Below are 26,738 nucleotides of genomic sequence, written 5' to 3'. Positions count from 1 at the left end.
CAAAGACTGCTGACACCTGTGAAGAAAATGATGAATAGGCTTTTGTCCCTGATGACCAAGAACCCTAAAACTGAAACTATTTGCCATTCAGTGAGTAAATAATGCTTGTTTTCTTTCCTGGTACTTCTATTACTAATTGATTTATATGGCATTTGTATGACATAAATTTGCATGTCATACATTTGTATGACAAAAGTACTCCTATGTAGCTCTCAGCCTCCTATTGTACTTGTGAAAAAGCCTTCAGCCATACTCTCTGTGATTATTGCTTTTCAATGACAATTTTACTGGACCCAGAAAAATCACATCTAGATATATCTGTGAGGGACATGCAAGAAAACATTAACTAGGGAAGGAAGACACCCTCAAAGGCAGGCTGCACCATCCCATGAGCTTGGTCCAGGATGGAACAAAAAAATGCGGAAAATAAGAAAAATAGAGCTGGGTTTTGATCTTCTCCTTTCTCTGCTCTCTTGTTCCCTCAAATCTGAGCAAAAAGTATTGCACTGCTCTCTCTAGCAGAGAGTTATGGTCATCTTTATTCCATCCACATCTTAAAGCCCTATACTCTCAAATTATGAGGCCCCCCCCAAACACCTTTTCAAGTTGCTTTCTGCCAGAAAAGTAAATAGCACTGTTTCTGTATGTTGATCAATAAGGAATCATTGGATAATGATCCTCTCTAATACATCAAAGAAATCACATTTTTAGGAGCTATTAATTTTCCCTAATATTAATTGAATTACTTCATTACTTCCAAAGAGTCATGATTGACCATTTCTGATACTAGAAAAGGCTGAGCATGAATGTTGGGAAAAGGTTCCCATCGTAGAATGAAGACAAGATGCTGGAAAATTATATCTGGTCAGGAACGGAAGTTTAAATCTGAAGTCAGGAGCCAGTGATGTGGCTCAGCTAGTGAAAGTGCTTGTAGCCTAGTTTGATGATCTAAGTTCATTCCTTGGATTTCATGTGGTAAAAGGAGAGAATTGACTTCCATGAGTTTTTTTTTTTTTTTTCTAACATCCATACTCATGCCTGGACACACATGTCACCATGTCCTACTAATATAAATACAAGAAGTAAGAAACAAAAAAATAAATGTTAAGTTGGGACAATAGATATTCAACAAAAAGATGATTTAAAACATTTTTAATTTTTCAATTTTTTGTTTGTGTACAATTTAAATTCATTTGACTGGGGGAGGGGCATAGGAGTAGAAAAGGAAGGGAGGGTGGGATTGGGAGAGGATGGGGGCACAGCTGGGAGATAAAGTAAACAAATTGTAATAACAAATAAATAAAAATAGGGAAAGTCCAAGATGGTGTCAAGCAGCATGCACCTTATCTGAGAGACACACAGGAACCGAAACCCCTAAATTGGTGAGTGGAGGGGCAGCTGAAGCCAAAACATAGACATTGAGGCTTCCTGGGTGAGAGGGGACAGTTTGGATCCAGGTTACCTGTGGATGTCTCCCTGGACTGAGAGTAGAGAATATTCCAAACTCTGCACTTCCTCTTGCTCCAAGGGTGGACCTCCCTACTCAGAGGAAGCAGCAGTGGTAGCCCCAAGCACGGTCCTCTGTGCTCGGAGTCTGAGACTGCAGAGGTAGCAGCTGTATGGGCCCCAGGTATGCAGCTACAGCAGGCAGCTGTGCTGGACTCCCAGGCCTGCAACTGCAACAGGGCAGCGGCTAGCCCAAGCAGGAGCCTCTGTGCTCAGTGACTGAGATGGCATAGGAAGCTGCCCACATAATGGGTCTCCCAGCTTGACAGCCAAACGGTGGACACCACTGAGCTGACAGCTCTCCTACACTCTCATTTGCCCCTGCAGGCTCAAATCTGAGAGTGGAGAATGGGGGAAACCCTGTGCTTTCGGATTAGGCCTGCAAGCAAGTATGTGTGCCTTCAAGTGAATGTGCACAGAGCCCCAGATCCAGGGTCCCTCTACTAGCTGCCAGACATCAGATCCCTCCCACCCACAGCCCCACTGTGGGCAACTTAGAGATCCTTGGGACAACATTCTCAATATTGAAACCCCTGTTCTGTGGTTCTATCAATGGTGTCTAGGCAAACTATTCCTGGAGCCCAGACAGATCTGATTACCAGGAGGAGACTCAGACAGGTCTGTAGCCCACTAGATATTCAGGTTACCTGCTCATGTGCACTGTGCCCACAAACCTAGCCAGGATGCCCTCCTGTACCTAAGCTCCACCCTTACAGGCATCTACATGCTCTAGCACCCTGTCCTTCAAGGCACACTTCCACACAGATGCCCTTGCTTGCTCACATGCTCCTGCAATGTGCCTCCCATAGATACAGCTGAAATCCCAACACCCACTCTCAAACTAGTGGACCTCTCACATCCTCATGAAGAACACTCCAGACACCAGAGACAGACGGACCCAGTCTGAAGTACAGAATGCAGGAACAAACAGCAAATGTTACAGATAAACAGATGGCAAGAGGTGGGGATAAGAACACATCCAGCAAAAATCAGGACATCATAGCTTTACCACCAAACCCCAAATCAATGAATATGCTAATTGATCAGAAACACAAGAAAATAATCTCAAACTATGCTTATCAGTTATTAGAGGCACATAAAGAGGAAATGAACAAAAGACTCAAAGAAATACAGACAAATAAAACCAAACAAATAGAGACACATGTAGAGGCACAAATAGTGACATATATAGACAAAACAAACAAACAAAAAAATAGAGGCCATCATGGAAAGACAGGAATCTACATTCAAACAGATGAAGGGAATGGTGCAGAGACATGAAAAAAGAATTAGACTCAAAACACATACACACACACACACACACACACACAAACAGAGAAAACCCTGGAGATAGAGAACTTAGAGAAAAGATCATGAACCACAAAGGTAAGCATCATCAACAGAAAACAAGACATGGAAAAGAGAAGCTCAGGTGCTGAAGATACAATTCAGCAACTGATTCATCTCTCAAAGACAAAGTAAAATAGTAAAAGACCCAAACAGAAGACATCCAAGAAATCAAGGATGCCATCAAAAGAAGAAGTATTAGAATAACAGAAATAGATGATAAAGAAGATCCCAGACTCCAAGGTCCAGAAAATATTTCCTAGAAAATCAAAGAAGAAAATTTTCCCAACTTAAAGGAAAAGATGTCCCTAAACATACAAGAGGCCTAAAAAACACCAAATAGACTAGACCAGAAAAGAAACTCCTCCTGCCACATATTAATCAAAACACTAAATCTACAGAACAAAGAAAAATATTTAAAGCATCAAGGGAGAAAGGTCAAGTAACATATAAAGGTAGACCTATCAGAATCACACCAGATTTCTCAACAGAAACTATGAAAGCCAGAAGAGCCTGGGCAGATGTCAAACAGACGTTAAGGAACCACAGATGCCAAACCAGACTACTATACCCAGCAATGCTTTCAATCAACATAGAAGGAGAAAACAAAATATTCCATGACAAAACTAAACTTAAACAATATCTACACAGCAAACCAGCCCTACAGAAGTTACCAGAAGGAAAAGTCCAATCCAACAAAACCAATCATAGCCAAGAAAACACAGGATATAGATAACTTCTCATAGAAAACTAAAAGATAACAAGTTTGGAAACACAGTAATACCATCAACTCCACAATAAAAGAAACTAACATTCATTCATCACTATTAACTATCAACATCAGTGGACTCTACTCTCTAATAACATGACACAGACTAACAGAATGGTTGCAGAAACAGGATCCAACATTCTGCTGCATCCTAGATGCTGTCACACCTCTGTGACAAAGATAAACACTACTCAGAGTAAAGAGCTAGAAAAGGTTTTTTAAGCAAACAGACCCAGAAAACAAGCTGGAGTAGCTATCCTAATAGTTAATAAAATAGATTTTCAACCAAAATTAATCAAAAAAGATGAGAAGGGGTACTTTGTTATCAACAACAACAACAACAAAAAAATCCACCAGGAGGACAGCACAATCCTGAACATCTATGCCACAAATACAAGAGAACCTGCATTAGTAAATAAAATATTATTAAAGCTCAAATCACACATTGATAGCAACACTTTAAGAGTGAGAGGGAGACTTCAACACTCCACTCTCACCAAGGGACAGGTCATCTAGACAGAAGCTAAATAGGGAAGTAATGACACTTACAGAGGTCATGAATCAAATGGACCTAACAGACATCTACAGAAAATTTCACCAAAACAAAAGAATTTACCTTCTCAGCCCCATGGAACCTGAGGAAGAAATGATCTTCCTCAGGCAAGAGCACAGGATTTGGTAATTCAATACCTGAAAAAAGAAATACACATAATATTATATGGATTGAGCTGGATATATTTAGGCATATACTTTATATAAATATACATGTATGCATGCAATAACACTTAATGAAAGAAGAGACAATGAACTGAAAGGAATGTTCAGAAGACAATATGGGAGTGTTTGGAGGGAGGATAGAGATACAAAATGGAGAGATGTTGTAATTATACTCTCATGAAATTTAAAAGTATTATAATAAGCATCTTGCTTAGTTTCTCATGTGGTAGTTAAGGTATAGCTTAGGTTTTCAAGCCTCAGACTGAGTGACCAAGTATTTATACAGGATGTCTAAGTGATATAGTCTCCTGTAAGTCTGAGATTTTGTCGCATCTCAGACAAAGCCTGTATCATCAGTTGATGTGACTTATTTGGCCTTAATCTTGGATGTTTTTTTGTAGGGTGTGGCTGCAGTTTTACACTGGAGGGAGTTTGCTTTATGTAAATCCCCTTATTAAGACACAAGCAGAACATAAATATTATATTTTTTCTTTATTGGACCTGATATGCTGACAATATCATTCTCCTAAATATCAGATAGATATTGATTCCTTGTGAATGAATAGAAGTGAAGTAAGGCTGTAACACAGAGGGATTGGATCAGAAATCAACTCAAAGGACTTTCAACATAAATATTTGAAGTGAAAAATAAACACATCAATGTTTTCTCTTACTTTCACAAATCTGGTTTCTCTTTTCTTATAACGATATCCCTGAAGATTTTACCTAGGATATATATTTTTTCCATTCCTTTGACTAAAAAAAAGAAATAAGTGAATGTGTTTGGTAATTAACTAATTAATTGTGGAAAATTCTGAAGAATACCCCTACGCACTAAAAATTATTTGCTTTTTTTCCAGTAAAAAAAAAAAGTATGGTGGAAAGATCTAGTTTAAGTGACACAGATAACTCAGATGGCAAAATATATAGTGGGTTCTCTTTAGGACTGGGATTTCAGTGCAAGAGATTAGTTCAGAAATGGCCTGAATTGAAGACATTGTAATAGAGAAAATAGTAGAGAAGTATTTAGAAGGCTGAATGTATATACCCACACAAGGAGCTATTCCATCAGAAGCCCTGAAAGAAATTTCTTAATTGCCCCTCCCCCTATCTATAGCCCCAATTTTATTTTGGATCATCTTTAGGTGCAATGAAAGATAAAAATGAAGGCTTACTGTCTTGCTTTCTGTCACAAAATTAGTATGTCACAAGTCTAGGGTTTCTAAATTGGTTCATTATTTATATTTTACCAAGACCTTTATATTTTACTGACAAGACCTTTTCCATTTTTTCTTAAGCCTCTTCTAATGCCTCCCTTATGTATGAAGATTCATATGTGTAATATGAAAACTGTGGATACAATCAATAAAAATAACAAATAGTATTAATGTTGATGCCATTTTTATGAGAACTGGAAAAGAAGGGAATGTTAAACCACCAGAACATCTTCTGAGTCTTATTTTTTACTGATTGTTTGAGTTTTCCTTGAGCCTTCTCCAATGTGTTAAATTTGGTAGCAAAAAAATATGGAAGAGAAAGAAAAATACAGGAAAACATAAAAATGGGCTTAGTATAAATCATGGATCAAGTACCTAGTTCAACACTAAGGGACAAATAAATTCTTTGAAATTTTACTTAGAATCAGGAAGCATGTTAAGTAGTGCAGGGTTATCAGAGAGATGGGAGTAGAACTCTCTTTAGATGAACTCAGAGTCCTTTTTAGATTAAAAAATGTGAGACACAAATCCATGAAAGCCATTAATTTCTTCTATGCAAATGTTGCTATAATACCCTTATTCTTGGGATTTGATAAAAATATGTTTTTAAATGTTAATCTAGGGAGAATTCTCTGTTTAGAGGAGATACTATATGTAGGCCTATTAATACAATATGCATCTTATTTAATAGGATGTATTAATACTGTGTTTTTAATGGAGAAACTTAATAATAAAACTGATGGCAAGGACTCAAGAATAATAATATAATGTTAAATAAAGAAGAACTGGTGGATGATGGGATATATAAAGTTGTATTCATAGTTTAATCTGTGTGAGAAAAAGCTTAGTAGACCTGAAAAAAAATGAAAATGTGGAAGAGTTGAATGAGAACACAAGAACCTGAATGGATGATATTTTTTGTTTGCTTTCTTTATTGAGAACTGAATACAACTATACAGTGAAATGTGATACGATCTGCTCTCCACTTAAAATACATTGAATACCACCTTTTAAAAATAATTTATTCACTTAATATCCTGCTTGTTGCCCCTTCCCTCATCTCCTCCTAGTTCCACCCTCCCTCCCTCTTCCTCCCTACCACTTTAGCCTAACCCACTGAAAGGGGGATCTTCCTCAGCTACTGTCTAACCTTAGCCTATCAGGTCTCATCAGAACTGCCAGGATCCTCTTGCTTTGTGGCCTGGGAAGGCCATCTTGCCAGGGGCAAGTTATCAAAGAGCAGACAAGTTTATGTCAGAGGAAAAACTATTACTAGGAGACTGAGCAGCCTATGGGATACGTCTGAGCAGGGGTTAGAGGTCCACTTCATTCATGGTCCTTGGTTGCTGGATCAGTCTTTGCACTTGGCCCTGGTCACAGATTTTTTTACTTTGTCGGGGTTTTTGTGGAGCTCCTGGCTCGTCTGGATCCTTTTATGTCCCCTGGGAATCTTCTCTTTCTTCTATTCCTATTATTCTTAGCTTTCTTCTTGTCATGGTGTCCTTGATTTTTTGGATGTTTTGTATTAAGAATTTTTTTGGCTTTAATGTTTCCTTTGACAAACATGTGGATTTCCTCCATTGTGTCTTCCACACCTGAGATTCTTCCCTCCATCTCTTGTATTATGTTGGTGATGCTTACCTGTGTAGTACCTGTTTTCTTCCCTAAGTTCTCCCTCTCCAGGATTTCTTCAGTTTGTATTTTCTTTAATGTTTTTATTTTCATGTTCAGATATTGAGCACTTTTTTTAAAATTTATTATTATTTTTTTTTATCAGTTACATTTTATTAACTCTGTATCCCAGCCATGTCCCGATCCCTCATTCCCTCCCAGTCCCTCCCTCCCTCCCTCATCTCCACCGTGCCCCTTTCCAAGTCCACTGATGGGGGGGGGACCGCCTCCCCATTCATCTGATCCTGTTTTATCAGGTATCTTCAGGACTGGCTGCAAAGCCCTCCTCTGTGGCCTAACAGGACTGCTCCTCCCTTCGGGGGTAGGGAGACCAAAGAGCCAGTCATTGAATTCCTGTTAGAAATAGTCCTTGTTCCCCTCACTTTGGGAAACCAATTGGTTACTGAGCTACCACAGGCTACATCTGAGTGGAGGTTCTAGGTTATATCCATACATGGTCCTTGGTTGAATGTCAGTCGATATTGAGCACTTTTGTTAATTTCCTTCACCTTGTGTTTTCTTGCCTTTCATTAAATAATTATTTGTTCAATTCCTTCACATGTTTGTTTGAACTTTCCTGTATTTCTTTCAATGATTTAATTCATTCATCTAAAGGCTTCAATCTGTTTGACTGTATCTTTCTGTATTCCTTTATGGATTTGGTTCATTTCCTCCTATATCATCTTCATAAACACAGATTTAAAATCATTTTCTTGTATTTCAGTTGTATTAGGGCATCTAGGGCTCCTTATCTTTGGATAACTGGGTTCTGGGGCTGCCATACTGTTTTGGCTTTTGTTGATTTTTTTTTTCTCAGACTTTTAGTCATCTGGTTGTGTCTGGTATAGGATGTTAGCTCCTGTTGCCTACTGGATTTCTTGCAGAAGCAGGAAGTGCCTTGGGCAGGAAGCTGGTTGTTCCTTCAGGAGCCCTTCTCAGATTGATAGGAATGATCTCAGACTGGCTGTTTGATCTCAGGAAATTGCCTGTGTGTCTCCTCAGATCTTTGATCCTGGCGACCACATTGATTCATCAAGAGTTCAGGGATCCTCCTTTTTTGCATAGGGAAACACTTGAGTTAGCTGTCCCCACTGACTTTCTTGCTCTGGCATTAATGATCCCAGACACTGTGATCAGACACTGTGCTTTCTGGAAGCAGCCTTTTTAAAGAACCCATGAGCTCAGATATCCTGTTGTTCACCTTAGGGAGATGGGTTGAGTCATGGAGCAGTATCCGGAGTTACTACTGTGGGTCCTGAGCATCTGGAGTCCCAAGTTGGAGCCACACTCCCTGAATGATAATGCTAGGCCTCAAGTTTGCAACTGGGTGCCCCAGATCATGGAAGGTATGCTCTCCAAGGATGGTGAGAGTAGCCCCTGGTTTGGAGCCTTACACCTGGTGCCTGAAGGTATCCACTCCACTGACAGTAGGAGTGGAAGTTGGAGATTGGTGCTGCGAGCAACAGGAAGGTATCCACAGATGGTGCACTTGAGCAGGTAGGTGAGGGCTGTGGCTGTGCACTAGGAGGGAGCTAGGGAGGCCTGTGTTAGCAGGGGGACCTAGAGATGAACCCAACTGTTTCCACAAGGATTCTCCTCTCACCTGAGAAATACAGATGTAAGGGTTTGGAGGTGCATAGTAGGACCTGCCCGTCACTTCGCTCTCGCTGCTGAGCTGCTGTTCAGATACTCTGGGATGTCAGCGTTGCCATTTCAGATCCATTTCAGACCAGTTTTAAAAGGGACAAACATAGGAACAGCCATTACTTTGATTGTTGGATGAAGAACACTGAGAGCAACAGCAGGAGAGACCACTGCATCTGTACCTAGTACTGGATACAGACTCAGGGCAGATTAGTGAGCATGTCTCTCAGCACAGGCAACACCACTTCTTTTTTATTCTACTGTTTCTTACTAAGTTTCCTTCTTTTAAATGCATCAGTAGGTAGAGGGCATAACTCTCATTACTCATTAAACATACATGCAATTTCACCTCCAACATGCTTGCTATTTCACCACAAATGCTTTACAAATATGTCTTTAAAGGACTCAAGTGACAACCTAAGCTGGAGATGATGTGGAGAAAGGGAACCCTCCTCCATCGCTGGTGGGAATATAAACTTGTACAACCATTTTGTAAATCAATCTTGAGCTTTCTCAGAAAATTAGGAATAGGGCTACCTCAAGATCTAGCTATACCACTCTTAGGTATACATCCAAAATACACTCAAGTATACAACAAGGACATTTGCTCAACCATGTTCATAAGAAGTTTATTCATAATAGCCAGAATTTGTAAACAACCTAGATGTCCCTCAGCAGAGGAAAGTGTATAGAAATTCTGGTACATTTGAACAATGGAATACTACTCAACAATTAAAAACAAGGAAATCATGAAATTTGAAGGCAAATGGTGGGAACTAGAAAAGATCATCCTGAATGAAGTAACCCAGAAGCAGAAAGACACACATGGTATATACTCACTTATAAATGGATATTAATGATATAATATAGGATAATCATACTACAATCTATATATCTGAAGAAGCCGAGCAAGAAGGAGGACTGTAGAGAAGATGTTCAATGCTCATTCAGAAAGCAAATGGGATAGACATCAGAAGTGGGAGAAAACAGGGAACAGGACAGAAGCCTACTGCAGAGGGCCTCTGAAAGACACTACCCACCAGGGTATCAAAGTAGATGTTGAGAGTCAGGTAAACTTTGGTCTGAATGCAGAGAATCTTATGAAAGAAGGGGAGAAAGAAAGACAGGCGGGGGAAAGGAACTCCACGAGACCAACAAAACCAAAAAATTCTAGGCCCAGAGGTCTTTGCAAAGACGATACTGTAACCAAGACTGATACATGCATGGATATAACCTAGATGCCTTGCTCAGATGTAGCCCACTGCAACTCAGTCTCCAAGAGGGTTCCCTAGTAAGGGGAGCAGGACTGTCTCTGACATGAACTCAGTGGCTAGCTCCTCGACCACCTCTCCCTTGAGGAAGTGCAGCCTTACCAAGCAATAGAGGAGGACAATACAGACAGTCCTAATGTGACCTGATAGCGTCAGATGGAAGGAGAGGAGGACTTACCCTATCAGTGGACTGGGGGAGGGGCATGGAGGAGAAGAGGAAGGGAGGGTGAGAATGGGAGGGGATGACTGAGGGTGCTACAGCTCAGATACAAAATGAATAAATTGTAATAATTTAAAAAATTAAAAGAATATAAATTAAAAAATAAATTTACATGACAACCAACACACACACAAGACTACATAGTCATTGATAGCATAGAATTAATATAGAGACATTATCTTCTATAATTTTTGTAGAAATTATTAGATTACCCATTGACTAAAAGAGTAAAAGTTCAGAAGGCATAATTTCTGTGCTAGAAATTCAAGTCTCAAAAATGCATAGATCTGGGAAGGACTGAGAAAAACTGCATAATTTTGAAGAAAATAAAATTCAAAGACTATTTAAATGTCAGTTGGAAAAAAATAAAATGGAAATAGGTTTGATGTCTTCTGGAAGAAACTTTTGGAAAAGCACTTTAAAAACTTTTCCATTGGGTGAGGGATTGATCTCATGTTAGAAATAATATAGTTTGGTAATTATTACAGGCTTTTTTTTTTTGAGATTTTATGTAGCAGTGATACTAAATAAGGAATTGCCAAAAGAATTATCAACACTGTTATGCTACTTAAGAAGAGTTTGTAGCACAAATATTTTGTCCATCTATATAGCTTTATTTGAATGTTCCTTATCACAGTTTGAATGAGAAATGACTCATGTGTTCGGACACTCAGTTGCTGGCTAGTGACATAGTCTGGTGGTTTGTGGAATGTTTAGAAGGTCAAGACTTCTGGATGGATTACTTCACCTGGTGTAGCTTAGAGAGTTTACAGCCTTCCCTCATTTCTGTCATGCCCTCTGCGTCCTGCCTGTGGTTGAAATGTGACCTCTCAGGTTCCTACTTTAGCTGCTTGCTTCCATGCATTCTTCACCATCAGGAACTCCCCTGCTGGAACCAAAACCCAAATAAACTCTTCATTCTGCAACTTGTTAATGGCAATAGCCTTTTATCACAGAAAAATGATTAGTACTATCCTTCAAAACAATATATAGTCCAATTTCCCATTTTAGAAGTAGTATCAAATCTGTGATTTAAACAAGTTTGGACTTACATAATTTGTGCACAAAAACATATCAGGTTTGGGAGATAGGAATAGTGAATTTTGAAAGGAATCTGAATGTTTGGAGAAACAGTGCAAGATACGTTTACAGGTATGTACTTTCTGTGTTAGAGTCAGTTAAATTTAGCTCCTAAAATGGTTGTAAACCTTGGGGGAATATGATAGAAGTGTGCAAAATGAAGAGGATTTCTCTTTTTTTTTCTATAAGTGAAAATCCACTCAGAAGTCATTTGTTCCCTCTAAACTCTCTCAGAGAAATAGAGAACAAGCTCCTAAGGCACCAGTGATGTCACCACAGCTTCACTAAGAGCCAGCTTCATCTTCAAGAGAAAACACAGCATCTTTTCCAAGTGATGTCACTCCCTTATCTCTAATGGGTTCCAGAAATGACTGATGAATGTACATCAATGTATATTTAAAAAATATAGTTATTTTTTATTTTTTTTACATTTTTTAAAAAAAATCTTTATTAATTACACTTTATTCACTTTGTATCCCTCTGTGGTTCCCTCCCACCTCCCATCCCAATTCCTCTCTTCCTCCACCCTCTGCATGCATGCCCCTCCCCAAGTCCACTGATAGGGGAGGTCTTCTTTTCCTTCCTTCTGATCCTAGTCCATTAGGTCTCATCAGGAGTGGCTGCATTGTCTTCTTCTGTGGCCTGGTAATGCTACTCCCTTCTCAGGGCAAGGTAATTAAAGAGCAGGCCAATCAGTTCATGTCAGAGGCAGTCCTTGTTCCTATTACAATGGAACCCACGTGGATACTGAACTGCCATGGGCTACATCTGTGCAGGGGTCTTAGGTTATCTCCATGCATGGTCCTTGGTTGGAGTATCAGTTACAGGAAAGACTCCTGTGCTCAGATTTTTGGTTCTGTTGCTCTCCTTGTGGAGTTACTGTCATCTCCAGATCTTACTGTTTCCCACTACTTTCATAAGATTCCATGCACTCTCCCCAAAAGTTGCCCATAAGTCTCAGCATCTGCATTGATAGTCTGCAGGGCAGAATCTTTCAGAGGTCCTCTGTGTCACCATCCTGACTTGTTCACTCTTTACTCCTTCTTCTGATGTCCATCTTCTTTGCATTTCTGGATAGGGATTGAGAATTTCAGTTAGAGTCCTCCCTCTTGATTAGTTTCTTTCTGTGTACAGATTTTAGTAGGTTTATCCTATATTATATGTCTATATGAGTGAGTATACACTGTGTGCATCTTTCTCCTTCTGGGATAGCTCACTCAGGATTGTCTTTTCCAGATCCCACCATTTACCTGCAAATTTCATGATTTCCTTTTTTTTTTTTTTTTATTGCTGAGTAATATTCCATTGTGTAGATGTACCACAATTTATGCATCCATTCTTCCACTGAGGGGCAACTGGGCTGTTTCCAGCTTCTGGCTATTACAAATAAGGCTGCTACAAACATGGTTGAGCAAATGTCCTTACTGTGTACTTGAGCCTCTTTTGGATATATGCCTAGGAGTGGTATAGGTGGATCTTGAGGAACGCTATTCCTAGTTGTCTGAGGAAACGCCAGATTGCATTCCAGAGTGGTTGTACAAGTTTAGATTCCCACCAGCAGTGGAGAAGGGTTCCCCTTTCGACACAAATTCTCCAGCATTGTTACTTGAGTTTTTTATCTTAGCCATTCTGATGGGTATAAGGCGAAATCTTAGGGTCGTTTTAATTTGTATTTCCCTTATGACTAAGGACCTTGAACATTTCTTTAAGTGTTTCTCTTCCATTCAATATTCCTCTATTGAGAATTCTCTGTTTAGCTCTGCGCTTCATTTTTTAATTGGATGACTTGATTTGTTGCTGTTCAACTTCTTTAGTTCTTTATATATACTGGATATTAGTCCTCTGTCAGATATAGGGTTAGTGGAGATCCTTTTCCTATCCGTAGGCAGTTGTTTTGTTTTGATGATGGTGTCCTTTGTTTTACAGAAGATTTTCAGTTTCATGAGGTCCCATTTATTGATTGTTGCTCTTAGAGCCTGTGTTGTTGGTGTTCTGTTCAGGAAGTTGTCTCCTGTGCCAATGAGTTCAAGGCTCTTCTCCACTTTTTCTTCTAAATGGTTTAGTGTGTCTGGTTTTATGTTGAGGTCTTTGATCCCCTTGGACTTTACTTTTTTGCAGGGTGATAATTAGGGATCTATTTGCATTTTTCTACATGTAGACATCCAGTTAGACCAGCACAATTTGATAAAGATGCTGTCTTTTTTCCATTGAATGGTTTTGGCATCTTTGTCAAAAATCAGGTGTCCATAAGTGTGTAGTCAGGGTCTTCTAATCTATTCCATTGATCCACCAGTCTGTTTCTATGCCAGTACCATGAAGTTTTTAGTATTGTTGCTCTATAGTACAGCCTAAGATCAGGGATGGAGATACCTCCTGAAGATCTTTTACTGTAGAGAATTGTTTTAGCAATTCTGGGTTTCTTGTTGTTCCATATGAAGGTGAGAATTTTTCTTTCAAGTTCTGTAAAGAATTGTGTTGGAAATTTGATGGGAATTTCATTGAATATATAGATTGCTTTTGGTAAGATGGCCATTTTTACCATGTTAATCCTGCCAAGCCATGAGCATGGGAGATCTTTCCATCTTCTGATATTTTCTTCTAATTCTTTCTTCAAAGACTTGAAATTTTTTTCATATAAGTCTTGACTTGTTGATTAGGTTCACACCAAGGTACTTTATGTTCTTTGTTGCTATTGTGAAGGGTGTTGTTTCCTTAATTTTTTTCTTGGCACTTTTGTATTTTGTATAGAGAAAGGCTACTGATTATTTTGAGTTAATTTTGTATCCGACCACTTTGCTGAAGGTGATAATCAGCTGTAGGCTTTCCCTGGTAGATTTTTTGGGGTCACTCAGGTATACTGTTATATCATCTGCAAATAGTGATACTTTGACTTCGTCCTTTTCAATTTTTATCTCTTGATCTCCTTCAATTGTTTTATTGCTCTAGCAAGGACTTCAAGAGCAATGTTTAAGAGATATGGAGAGTGGGCAGCCTTGCCTTGTCCATGATTTCAGTGGGATTGATTTAAGTTTCATTTCAACTTGCTACTAAATGACAGCTGGGTCAGAAAAATAAAGAAATTAAAAACTTCCTAGAATTCAATGAAAATGAAGGTGCAACATACCCAAACTTATGTGACACAATGAAAGCAGTGCTAATAGGAAAGTTCATAGCAATAAGTGCCTTCAAGAAAAAAATTCTGAATCCAGAAAGTCTTTTGGTGCTGGCTGTCCTGAGCATTAGACCTGATGATCCCCCTGCTGTGGGGTTTCCTCCTGACAGGGACAACCAGTCTTTGCTTTGGGGACCACCGTTCTGAATAGAAGAGCCTGACATAAATCCACACACTTATGGACACCTGATTTTTGACAAAGATGCCAAAACCATTCAATGGAAAAAAGACAGCACCTTCAACAAATGGTGCTGGTCTAACTGGAAGTCTACATGTAGAAAAATGCAAATGGATCCATAGTTATCACCCTACACAAAACTAAAGTCCAAGTGGATCAAAGACCTCAACATAAAACTAGACACACCAAAATGCTTAGAAAAAAAGTGGGGAATACCCTTGAACTCATTGGCACAGGAGACAACTTCTTGAACAGAACACCAACAGCACAGGCTCTAAGAGCAACCGTCAATAAATGGGACCTCATGAAACTGAAAAGCTTCTGTAAAGCAAAGGATACTGTTCTCAGAACAAAACGACAGTCTACAGATTAGGAAAAGTTCTTCACCAACCCTATATCTGACAGAGGGCTAATATCCAGTATATATAAAGAACTAAAGAACTTAAACAACAAAAAAATCAAGAAATCAAATTAAAAAATGGGGTACAGAGCTAAACAGAGAATTTTCTGCAGAGGAATATTGAATGGCAAAGAAACACTTAAAGAAATGTTCAACCTCATTAGCCATCAGGGAAATCCAAATCAAAACAACCCAAAGATGTCACTTTACACCCATCAGAATGGCTAAGGTAAAAAACTCAAGAGACAACACATGCTGGTGAGGTGTGGAGAAAGGGGAAACCTTCTCCACTGCTGGTGGAAATGTAAACTTGTACGACTCTGGAAAGCAATCTGGCACTTTCTCAGACAACTAGGAATAGCGCTTCTTCAAGATCCAACCATACCACTCCTAGGCGTATATCCAAAAGTTTCCCAAGTACACAACAAAGACATTTGTTCAACCATGTTTGTAGCAGCCTTATTTGTAATAGCCAGAAGCTGGAAACAGCCCAGATGCCCCTCAGTGGATAAATGGATGCACAAATTGTGGTATATCTACACAATTGAATATTACTCAGCAATGAAAAACAAGGAAATCATGAAATTTGCAGGAAAATGGTGGGATCTGGAAAAGATCATCCTGAGTGAGGTATCCCAGCAGCAGAGGGACGCAAACAGTATATACTCACTCATATAAACATATAATATAGGATAAACCTACTAAAATCTGTACACAGAAAGAAACTAATCACGAGGGAGGACTCTTGCTAAAATGCTCAATTCCTACCCAGAAAGGCAAAGAGGTTGGACATCATAAGAAGGAGAAAAGAGGGAATAAGTTAGGAGCCTGACACAGAGCACCTCTGAAAAGCTTTGCCCTGCAGACTATCAATGTAGATACTGAGACTTATTGGTACCCTTTGGGCAGAGTGCAAAAAATCTTAGGAAAGAGGTTAGAAACAGTAACATCTGGAGAGGACAGGAACTCCACAAGGAGAGCAACAGAACAAAAAATTCTAAGCACAGGGGTCTTTCCTGAGACTGATACTCCAACCAAGGACTATGCATTGAGATAACCTAAGACCCCTGTACCGATGTAGCCCATGGCAGTTCAGTATTCAAGTGTGTTCCATTATGATAGGAACAGGGACTGTCTCTGACATGAACTGATTGGCCTGCTTTTTAATTACCTCCCCCTGACGGGGAAGCAGCATTACCAGGCCACAGGAGAGGATAGGCAGCCACTCCTGATGAGACCTACTTGACTAGGTTCAGAAGGAAGGAAAAGAAATCCTCCCTTATCAGTGGACTTGGGGAGAGGCATGCATGCAGAGGGTGGAGGAAGGGAGGGATTGGGATGGGAGGAGGTAGGGAACCAAGGAGGGGGGAATACAAAGTGAGTAAAGTGTAATTAATAAAGAAAAATTAAAAAAAAGAAAAAATTTGAACATCTCATGCAAGCAACTTAATGGCTCACTTAAAAGCCCTAGGAAAAAAAGAAGCAGACACACCAAAGGGGAATAGATGGCTGGAAATAATCAAACTCAGGGCTGAAATCAATAAATTAGAAATAAATAAAACAATTCAAAGAATCAATGAAACCAAGAGCTGGTTCTTAAAGAAAATCAATAAGATACACAATCCCACAGCCAATCTAACTAAAAGGCAGAGAGATACTATCCAAATAGACAAAATCATAAACTAAAAGGGGAATATAACCAGAGACACTGAAGAAATCCAAACAACAATTAGGACTTACTTTAAAAGCTTATATGCCACAAAATTTGAAAATCTCAATGAAATGGACAATTTTCTTCACAAATTCCACATGCCAAAGCTGAATCAAGACCAGGTAAATCAATTAAATAGTTCTATAACCCCTAAGGAAATAGAAGCTGTCATCAAAAGTCTCCCATGCAAAAAAAAAGCCCAGGGCCATATGGTTTTAGTGCAGAATTCTACCAGACCTTGAAAGAAGAGCTAACACCAATTCTCTTCAAACTATTACACAAAATAGAAATAGAAGGAACACTAACATACACATTTTATGAAGCCACAGTCACCTTGATACCTAAACCTCACAAAGACCCAACAAAGAAAGAGAATTTCATGTCAATCTCCCTCATGAACATCGATGTAAAAATACTCAACAAAATACTTGCAAACCGAATACAAGAACACCTCTAAGATATCATTCACTATGACAAAGTAGGCTTCATTCCAGGCATGCAACGGTGGTTCAGTATATGATAATCCATCAATGTGATCCACCACATAAACAAACTGAAGGAGAAAAACCACATGATCATTTCCTTAGATGCCGAAAAGGCATTTGACAGAATCCAACATCCATTCATGTTTTAAGTCTTGGAGAGATCAGGGATACAAGGCACATACCTGAACATAGTAAAGGCAATATACAGCAAGCCTGTAGCCTATATCAAACTCAATGGAGTTATTTATTTATTTATTTATTTATTTATTTATTTATTTTTCAATGCAGTTTATTCAGGAACCTTGAACAATCCTCGGACCCTGGGGAAAGCCAGCCCACAGCTTAAATAGCCTCTGGGTAGCCAACCCAGGCGTGCCACGTGGGCAATGCAGATAGGTCCACATACATGGAAGCAAGCCAGATCCTCAGCCTTAGCCAAATGTGGAGTTGTTCGTGACAGAGAGCACTCACGATCGGGAAGGTAGAAGGCAGAAACCAGCTCCATCTTTAAGGCATAGCATTCTACAGCTCTCTACAGTTCCCCCTTTTTGTTTTAGACGCATCAGGCAAGAGTAGACGTCTAATCTCTGATATTAGAAATAAATTGGGACTTTGTACCGATGTTCATTTAGGTGTCATCCACCCAAAGAGCATCAGACCCGTCTGATACCTTTTTCTCAGAGGCGGGACCTGGGGCATCAACCCGCATGCAATCAGACATGCTCTTCTCTGGGTCGAAAGCGGCTGACCCTGAGTGCAGTGCTTAGCCTCGCATCCTGAGCATAACATTTTAGCTTTTTATGGTAGCCAACCGTGCTTGGGGAGAATGTCCTGCTTCAATGGCTGTAAAGGCCTGAATGGTCATGGCTGCATCACACTGTTGTGAGACTCTAATCTTGCATATATACCACAGGCAAACCAAGGAGACCAACACCAGAAGGTCTGCTAACGCTCCCATGCCCGCCCATTCCTTCAGATGATTCATGGCTGCAGCGATCCATGTTGATAATCCTGTGGCTAGTCTTGTGTCCACTCTGGTAGAATTTACTGTGACAATGGCCACTCTCAGCTGCTCCATCGTAGTATCGAATTCTCCAGTCCAATTACCTAAAATATAGCTCGACAATTGTTTAGACAGATTTGCAGCACAGGAAAAATTCTCATGTTGTATGCTAGTGACACAAAGTCCAGCATACTTTCATTGACAGCCAGGTTGAGCGATTTGCCATAGGGTATCAATTTGCTCCTGCACGAGGTCAATCCTCTGATTGAACACCATCAAGCTTCCTTTTAGTTGAGCATTAATTCCTTTATGTACAACTAAGGCATGAGCTACATTGGCTAAATGATTATTCAGGGTCTGAGCAGTCTGCCCAGTATAATGTGTATACTCCTGGTTCTCAGTTTGTGGGACTTTTTATTTGGCCTATGGGTGGAGGATGTTCTTACAGAACAGCTCTTCTGGTTTGTGCTCAGATTATACCAGACAAGTTTTTTCTTCAACTGCTGATCTGCTCTGCCCTTGGAAATCCACTTATAGAATTCCATGCTCTCATATGTTCTTGGAATGCACAAGTAAGTGACCATTTTATTTTTTTAAAATATTCATGGATGTAATGTCTAGTCAATTTGAGTGAAGCACAAAGCCTTACCACCGCACAAAGCCTAGAAGAAGCACTGTTTCTTTTTTTCTTTTTACTTCATTTTTGTTTTGTTTTGTACATGTTTTGGATTTTTTATTGTTGTTATTGTTTGTCTTATTGTGTTATGTTAGCATTGAACACAAGTTCCAGGACATTTGTTTCTATAGGTTAACCACATATTTTTGATTTCCTGCTTTTGTACCTTATCATCACACTTCATTAACCCCCACCAAATGGTGTTATTGAGAGATGCTGTTTAACTCCACAGTCTTCATAAAATCATTTATGTACAGTCAGAACCCAAATGGTTTTGCATGCTTGATGATGCAAACCTATAAACCATTCACTCAAAAGCCTGAGGCTGGAGCATTCAATCTGCTGAATACACACTGTTTGTTCCTGGTAAGGTGTTTTATCAAATATTAACCCCACCCTCGAAAAATGGGAATTGACTTTAAAATAGAATTATATGATTAGGCGTTTGCCTTAGAGACTGGTTCTCTCAGAGCAAAATCACAAGCCAGAATAGGGTGACTGCTGACATTGGACAGCAGTATGTATGTAGAAGGTTTTTGTCACTTAGAGTGCTGTTTGCCATGGCTATTGTGAAAAAAGTGAAATCTGACTCAAGAGGTTTTTTGAGAATGAACACCGTGACACAAGAAAACCAGATTTCTGAAGGTGTTAGAGATCTATGATTGGGCAGATATTTCTGATATTTTCATATCTCATAAATTTGAAAAGAACAGAAATAATAAAATGAAATATCCTGGATTGGAGAAATGACTCTGTAGGTAAAGTCACTTGCCAGATAGTTCTGGAAACCTGAATTTTATCCCTGTGTTCCATTTAAAGAGATGATACGAGAACTGACTCTATAAAGTCCTCTCATCCTCACATGCACACCAGGCATGTGTGACACTCCCACCCAGTACACACATTGGGCATGCACCAACACTAAATTAATAAATCACTCAATAGCATTATTTATTATTAACCAATGAACTACATGGGTCTACAGATGAACAACTTTGGGGAAAGTAGTCAACTATATTATGAGTTCCAATATTTGTCCTTGGTTGTTTTCTATCATTTTTCTTCTACATTTTTTCATCTTTACTCTTACTTTATATACTCTTACTTTATCTATATGTTTCTTCACTCTTATGAAAATTTTCTCTTTCCTCTCAAAAGAGGAAGTCTAAAGATATATCCTGAGGGCTTTCTTTCTAATTCTATTGCTGGCTTATCTTACAACCTTCCTTTTACACTTCATTTTAAGTGCTTGCCTATCAGACCTGAAGGGCAGCTTTAAAATCATTTGCTCTAATATCTTTCATTTTCTCAAGTGATAAAATATAAAATTAAAGTGTAAAGATGGGAAAAGGAGTGTCTGATGTCAAATAGAGTTTCAGTATCAAAGAAACAAAAGCCAGATACCACAATGACTTTTTCAGAGCTTTGGATAAGTAGGCTTAATGCCACATGAAAATATTCAAGAAATGGGGAAAGTAGATTTGTAAAGTGAGATCTTTTAAAATATCTTTAAAGTGAGAAGTTTAAGCATAAAAGCAGGTAGACATAGCATACCTATGTTAAGACTCAAATCCAAATCAAATATTTGTATGTTAAAATTGTTAAGTGAATTGTTCAATAACTTAAAACTACAAATTGATTCAGGTTCACATAGCCTCATCAATATAATGCCAAAAGTATCTTTGGTTTTACTAAAAATTTATATTATATGCTGTTTTAATACTAATACATAAATAAATATTAATCACCAGTAAAACTTATCTAAATGAATACGGGAAGTCATCTGTGTGAGAGTGGGAAGAAGTATGTGCTCTATTCTTCCTCCCATCCAGTGTTAATAGAAAAGTAGAAATCCGTCATTGGCAATATAAATGAAACTTACCATTGGGCATCAAGGGAGTTTTGATGATTTGATATTGGAATAAAATTTTGAAAAATCCCTTTTTGTGTCATTAACAGCAACAATCGAAATAGACTTATTCTCCTAGAAATTCTTTTACAACATGAGGTTTCTGCTATCAGGTGAATATGGCTTCTTTCTTTTGCTAGATCTTTATAACCATCTAGTTGATTTTTTAGTGGGACTACTATTATTTATAATGCAATATGGATTCTTGTGAAACTTTCCATTGGTGTGATGAAACACATGGCAAGAATAAATGAAAGAAGGAAAGATATGCTTTGCTTATGTTTCCAGAAGTTTTAATTCATTATGATAGGGGTGGAATGGGAGAACTTGTCAAAACATAATATCCACAGGTGGAGGAGATCCAGTCAAAGATAAGATATGACCCCAAACACCTACCCTTCCGGTAGTCTGTTTAAATTTTGAAATCATCAATTAAGCTGGAAACAGCCCAAAAGTCCCTCAATGGAGGAATGGATACAGAAATCATGGTACATCTACACAGTGGAATATTACTCAGCAATCATAAACAAAGAAATCATGAAATTTTCAGGTAAATGGTGGGATCTGGAAAAGATCATCCTGACTGAGCTATCCCAGAAGCAGAAAGACGCACATGGTATATACTCACTCATATTAACCTATAATATAGGATAAACCTACTAAAATCTGTACACCTAAACTAATCAAAAGAAGGACTCTTGTTAAAATGCTCAATTCCTATCCAGAAAGGCAAAGAGGATGGACACCAGAAGAAGGAAAAAAGAGGAAAGAAGTCAGGATCCTGACACAGAGGACCTCTGAAAGGCTCGGCCCTGCATACTAACAATGAATATGCTGAGACTTAGGGGCAACCTTTGGGCAGAGTGCAGGGAATCTTAGGAAAGAAGTGGGAAACAGTAAGATCTGGAGAGGACAGGAACTCCACAAGGAGAGCAACAGAACCAAAAAATCTAAGCACAGGGGTCTTTCCTGAGACTGATACTCCAACTAAGGACTACGCATTGAGATAACCTAAGATCCCTGCACAGATGTAGCCTGTGGCAGTTCAGTATCCAAGTGGGTTCCATTGTAATAGGAACAGGGACTGTCTCTGACATAAACTGATTGGCCTGCTCTTTAATTAACTCCCTTTGAGGGGGCATCAACATTACCAGGCCACAGAAGAAAATTCAGCCACTCCTGATGAGACCTAATTGACTAGGATCAGAAGAAAGAAAAAGAAGTCCTCCCCTATCAGTGGACTTGGGGAGGGACATGCCTGCAGAGGGTGGAGAAGGGGAAGGATTGGGTTGGGAGGAAGGAGGGAACCACAGGGGGGATACAAAGTGAATAAAGTGTAAATAACAATTTTTAAAAAGCAAAAAAGATAAAACATGCACAAATACAGTCATATGGAACAAAATAAAAATTTGAATAGATTAGAAAAATCAATAGTCTAATCGTATCTGTGATAACTCACATTTGTAGATTACTAATATCCCAGGTATTCTTATGCTAATTAGTCTGTCAACCAAGGTTAGTCCTCAGAATTAGCATGTAAGAATATAGAAGACTTTTTAACTTGATGGTCTAAAATTAAAATCAGAAACAACAGAGAGTTCATTAGCTCTTTATGCACACTTGGAAAAACATTTAATTATAGATTAACATCTATTTCTAGATTAAGATTGTGATATAACAGTCGTTTGACGGCAAAGAATAAGAATTAACCTAAATACCAGGAGTTTGTACAAGTGCATGAGCCTGTATTATGGATTAAAAAATTAGTAGATAAAAGGTCAAAATAATTCTATTGAGAAAATCAGAAACATTTGCAAAACAAAATTGACAAATTTTATAAAAATAAAACTTTATAGAAAAATCTGAACAATATGTGTTTACATATTATAAATTTTAATTATATGAACTAATTAATGCAAAATGATCCATGCAGTTATAAGATACTGCTAAACTAATTAATAGTCATATATATTTATGCATTTGTGTATAGTTTTTAAATGTACAAATATTTTTAATTTGAGATTTAACATTTAGATATTATATACTTTTATATTAGTATATAATTATATTTATACATTATAAAATGATATTGTAAAATTCCATACATTTGTACATTGTGTCATATTCAGCCCCAACTGTTATTTTTAATTTCTTCCAAACCCACTCTCTAAAGAGATTGTTTCTTTTCTAATGTTATGCTCCTTAAAGTCCAATTATACAGCTGATAGACTCAGGGATGGAGACACATCATCCACTATAGCTTGGTTAGCTTACAAGTGGACACACCTTTAAAGATAAACTAATTTTTCTGTCTTATTTCTTTCTGAAAATATCATTTATTTCTAACTTTGTTTGCTACTGTTATTTAGATGGTAATAAATTAATTTGTTCATATATAAATATTTTAAATAAATACTTTATGTTGCTATCATAATTGAACCTTTAATTGTGTTTAAAGCTACTTAATGTTTCTTTAGTTTTTACATTTTTCATGTTAGGGAAAAAATTACACATTGTGTAAATATATATATTGTACCAAGTATGTGTTTCACAGTGGTGCTTTGTTCAAATATATCATGTAGGGTGATTATATTGGCTTCCCATTGTCCTTTTCTCTACTCTCTACTCTCTGCCTGGTTTCCTAGTACTATTTGTACTTTTCCACAATGTATATTCTTGAAAACTTTGCCAAAAATTACTCATCAGTAATTGAGTGAAGTTAGATCTGACACCTCTATTTTATTCCATCAATGTACGTGTCTATTTTTGTGCCAGAGCCATTTATGCTGTTTTTATTACTATGGCTCTGATCTGTAGTATATTTTAACATCAGATGTGTTTATACTCCTGTCATATTATTTCGTTCAGGATTGGTTTGGCAATTCTTAGTCTTTTGGACTTCCACACAAAATGCAAGATTGTTTTTCCTAGGCCTAGAAGTTTGACTGAAAGTGAATCGAATTTCTAAGTTGCTCTTTTTAGTGTAACCATTTAAAAAATATTGAATTCCTTCAGTATGTGAGCAGGGGATACCTCTTCTTGTTCTACTGTCTTTTTTCAGTTTCTTTTCAGTGTTGTAAAACTTTCCTTGAAGAGGTCTTTTAAAGATTCCTTGGTTGTTTCTCTGAAGTTTATTTATTTATTTTGGTGGTTACTGTATATGTAATTTTCTCAATACTCTTCAGTATTTGTTGTTTGTATGCAGGAAGGGTAGTCTTCATTGAGTGTTATTTTGTAGTCTATGACTTAAAAGAAATTGTCAGCTCTAAAATCAACTTGTAGAGCCTTTAAGGGTTCTTATATACAGGAACACTAGGATCATATCACTTGTAAAAAAGGAATACTCTGACATCATCTCTTATGTTCATCTGCTTTTCTTTTCTTTTATTATTGCCCTTGTGAGGACTTTAAGCACAGTATTGAAAAAGAGTGTAGAGTGTACATCCTTGTTTGCCCTTGATTTTGAGACAATGCATTGAGCATTTCTCATTTTATATGACATTGACTATTTGTGTTTACATGTGGTTTCTTAGGTAGACTATTCATAAGTATATCATAATCAGGTATTAGATTTTGATAAAGGTATACTGTGCACTTATTTAAGATGATCATTTGATTTATTTCTTTGGCCATTTATATTATCAATTATATTCACACTTTGACATATATTAAAATATCCCTGGTCTTACAGTTTCCCCAGACCTGTTTTTCAGCTGGACAGTGCAGAACGAGTCATGAGTTATCCTATCTCCCAACAACTGCAATCACTCACTGAGTTATATATTTTAATTTTTTGACCTTTGGGTATTGGTACTTTATTAAGATGTATATTAAAGATAAATATTTTAAAAATACAAAGCATTATTAACTACCAGGGTACAGCAGCCATATAAGAAATTCAATTAAGGATAAATCAGATATTCAAAAATGGTCAGTTTAAAAGTAATTAACTAGTAAATATTGTTAGGAAAATCGCATGGGACTTTACTTTACACACCAAAGTTGTTTCAATAAAAAAATAAACAATTTTAAAATAAAATAGGATAATGAATTAATGTTCAGAATATGTGAAATTCAAATACTTAAATCATGTTTTTAATCCAATTTTCAGATAAGAAATAGATATAGACTTCCTAAGAAAGGATACACAAATAATCAGATGGGATATGAAAAGTGTTCAAAGGACACTTTGATAACAAATATTTGATAACAAATATTACAATTACTCAAAAACTGAAAATATAACTACTGTATCTCTGCTGAATAGAACACAAATGAATTTGGCGTGTGATAGAGGCCTTTACATGTCCATGTCCATCCAAGTGCTATTCACAGCAGCCAAGAAATGCAGTCCAACTGATATTCTATGTTGTAATGAATATCTGAACAGAATACACAGAAATGGCTTCTATTGAGCCTTCTCAAGGAGAGAAAGCATGCGGTTTGTAATAAAATACATATATTTAGAGGATACTATATTAAACGAAATAAGCCAAGCAGAAAAATTAACTCTGTATGTTTTGATTTCTGTACTCTGAAGGATTTTATGTCGAAGTTGAGGGTAGAATAGGTTCTTCACAAGAGATCGTGAAGAGATCATGAGATTAGTAAAAGGTCTGCTTGCTGATACTTAGACAAACTTTGACTCTTAGCTTAGAGGTTATGTTCTAAAGGTTAGGAGAAAAACTATTCCTAACAGACCGGTAACTTCATTTTAATTACCTTTTATTGATGTTGTTTCAAGTGTCTCTCTGTGTGTGTGTAAATGTATGTGTTTGTATGTTTGTATTTGCTCATGTGTATGTCATGGATGTCATGGTATGAGTGGAGGTAAGAGAACAACTTACAGAATTTGTTTGTTTGTTTTCTCCTGCCACTGTGTGAGACCTAGAGGTAAAACTCACGTTGTCAAAATTCCCATCAAGTGACTTAGGCAGCTCAGTTACCTCTCCAGCTTCTAATCTTTACTTGTTCAAGCCCTTGCACAAGAAATTCTTTATTGATGGCTAGAGTCTTTCAGAGGCCCCATGTGGAAGGCTCTTGTAGGGAAGAAGATATTTAGACTCATAGTCAAACTTTGGGCAGCGTATAAGAAACCTTATTGAAAAAGAGGGAGATAGAAATTCCTGGAGGGGAAAGGAACTCTACAAGGAGACCAACAGAACCAAAAAACCTGGGCCCGGGGACCCTATAGAGACTGATACTGCAACCAAGGACCACGCATGGAGAGGACCCAGAACACCTGCTCAGAGGAAGCCCATAGCTCAGTTTCCAATAGGGTTCCCTTGTAAGTGGAGCAGGGGCTGTCTCTGACATGAACTCAGTGGCTGGCTTTTTTATTATATTCCCGGGGGTGGGGGTGCAGCCTTGCTGGGCCACAGAGGAACATGATGCCACTAGCCCTGATGAGACCTGATAGACTAGGGTCAAATAGAAGGGGAGGAGATCCTTCCCTATCAGTGGACTAGGAAAAGGGCACATGGGGAGAAGACGGAGAAGATAAGGGAGGGGGCTACAGCGAGGATACAAAGTGAATAAAAAATTGAAATAAATAAATAAATAGAAATTATTTACTGAGAAAGAGTATAATACACATCTGTTTTATACATAATAAAATGTATGATGTGTTTAAATTTAGTCATTTTTAGAAGGTTATTATGCGCACATACAGAATTGTTAGGAAAATGTAATTCTTAAGCTACTTTCACTGTGAAAGCTTACAAAGTCAGAAGAATAGCTGTAAGAAGCTTATGGAAAAAGAG

Source organism: Meriones unguiculatus, chromosome 5 (assembly GCF_030254825.1).
Source record: "Meriones unguiculatus strain TT.TT164.6M chromosome 5, Bangor_MerUng_6.1, whole genome shotgun sequence".
Classification (NCBI taxonomy): domain Eukaryota; kingdom Metazoa; phylum Chordata; class Mammalia; order Rodentia; family Muridae; genus Meriones; species Meriones unguiculatus.
The sequence above is the reverse complement of the archived record's forward strand: the minus strand, read 5'-3'. Positions refer to the sequence as shown.